Genomic DNA, 2,497 nt, shown 5'->3' on the forward strand with positions numbered 1-2,497 from the left:
TAAATTCCTATTTGTATCTTTTTCTTCATCTTGTTCTTCTTCTATTGTTGTCATACTACCAAATTCATCTTTTATAGTTGTTCATATTTTTTTAATAATTCTATAGGTGTTAGTTTAGTTGTTGTTGATGATGTTCCTTCTATAGGTTTATTAGTTCTTAATATCTTCTTGTTATTTTCAGTTAAATTTGAAAACCATAATTTCACTGATCCTATTAGTGTTCTTTCTATATATTCTGGTGCATCTGTTATGTTTATATTATTATCTAATAATTGTTTTGTCATATATCCTATCCATAATTGTATTATTTTTTCTGTATCTATTACACAGTCTAAGTCTAAAAAGTTATAATTTTTATTAACTATTTGTTTTGGTGTCCATTTGTCATATTCATTATATTTTTTAAACTTATTCTTATAATATGTAGGTTTTCTTATTTCTGTTGTTCTAGGTATTATATTTTCATCTTCTTTTTTTATCAAGAGTATTTATTTCTGTGTTGGTATTTTCTGAGTTTTCTTTATTAATTACTTCTTGTTTCTCATTGAGTTCTAAATTTTTTGTATTTGTTAATATTTCTGTGTATGTTTCACTATCTTCTGAATCATAATTATCTGTCTCTTCAACATCTATATTATTTATTTCTAATTCCTTGTTTTTTATTTCTAATTTTTCCTTAAATTGATTTATCTCGTTTAGTAATTTTTGTTCTTTATCTTTTTCTTCTTTTTTCTTTTGTCTTTGTTCATACAAATCTTTTAACATATGTAGTTCTTTTTCTAATTCAGCAATCCTACTATTTTTAGTTTCTTCTATTTTTCGTATTTCTTCTGTAGTTTGTTGTTTTATTTTTCTATTTCCTTTTTTCTATCTATTTCTTCATTTTCTCTTTCTATTCTTACCATTGCTGTCAATTTATCTTCTAATTTTAATTCTTCTTTTTCTAACATTGGATATAAATGTTCACCTATTTTCTTATATCTTCTTCCTAGATTAGAAAATACTATTTTTATTTTTAATCCTTCATGATTTTCATATATTTTTTCATCTATTATAAATTCTTCTTTGTTCATTTTATTGTGAATAGTTCATGTTGATATATATATTCTAAACTGTCTATTTGTGATTCTAATTTTGATATTTCATTTTTTTGTGTATTTATTGAAGTTTCACTAACTCCGGCAAATATATTATAATGTAGTCTTTCTATTCTTATTTTTAATTCTTTGTATTTTTGCACTTTATTCATTTAAACCATATTTATAATATCTTGGTGGATATCTAAATCTAATTTTATCATAATTAAGTGGTATGTGTCTCATTCTTCTAGATTTTAAATAGATTATTAATTTTGCTTCAATACTAGATATTAAGGTAATTAGGTAGGCTAATTTTTGTGGGTTTTCTTTTGTTTTATTTAGACTTATATATTCTGAATAATTACTAATTAAAGATTCTTTAATTTTTCTAAAAGCTTCTCTGTTTTTAAATGGTCTTCTCATAATTAATTCAATAAACATATTCAATAAATAAATTCAAACATATATAAATTCATACATACATACTACTGCTGTACTTTTTAAATAACTGGTCTCTGATACCATTTGTAGGGGGGTGCGGATCTATGCGGATAACTAACTTATGAAATAGATCTATTATATTTATAATAAATCTATTTTTCTTTGTGAGTGGATATTTCTTAAATTTTGTTTCAATATCTTTTAATGATTTATTCTTTTCGTAAATGTATTCATTAATTTGTATGGTTTATTATTTTATCCTGTAGTAATTGTAGAGTTACAGATTTCTGTATAATAATTTATCCTGAATCTATTTTTCTTTGTGAGTGGATATTTCTTAAATTTTGTTTCAATATCTTTTAATGATTTATTCTTCTTGATTTTCAAGGAGATTTTACGGGAATTGATAATCTAAATAATATCGTAGGATTTGGTGGTCAAGATTCATGAACGTGAATGATTAATAAACGTGATTCAATAATACTCGACTTACCTTTGTAATTGAAAATATGTTTGGGGTTAACTATTAAACAGGGCAGTCCCAACTTTAGGTCGCGTAAACTCATCGTGCAGTGACGGAGGTAGAATTTCCATTGAGGGGTTCACAAGTAAATATATGAGTTAATCGAAGGGGGTTCAACATCTACTATATATGCATAAAAATATTTTTAACAATGTAAAAATAGTATAAAAACAGTATAACTTTTCATCGAAACGGGTGAACCCCTTGAAGCAAAGGTAGCTCCGCCACTGTCATCGTGTCAGGTTCTTACAAAGTGTTCTATTTTTGGGGGGCCAAAATGGTGCTTAATGTATCATGTCAAGGTTCGTATTCTATAATAATGATCATAACTTTGTGTAAAAAAAAATCTAAGCGACTAATCATTTGATGAATTGAAAAATAAACATCAAAGCTTACAATTTTTCTTAAGAAGTGATCGTCAAATTATTCATATGTTAAAAACTAAGATTTCTAC

This window comes from Capsicum annuum, chromosome 8 (genome assembly GCF_002878395.1).
Source record: "Capsicum annuum cultivar UCD-10X-F1 chromosome 8, UCD10Xv1.1, whole genome shotgun sequence".
NCBI lineage: Eukaryota > Viridiplantae > Streptophyta > Magnoliopsida > Solanales > Solanaceae > Capsicum > Capsicum annuum.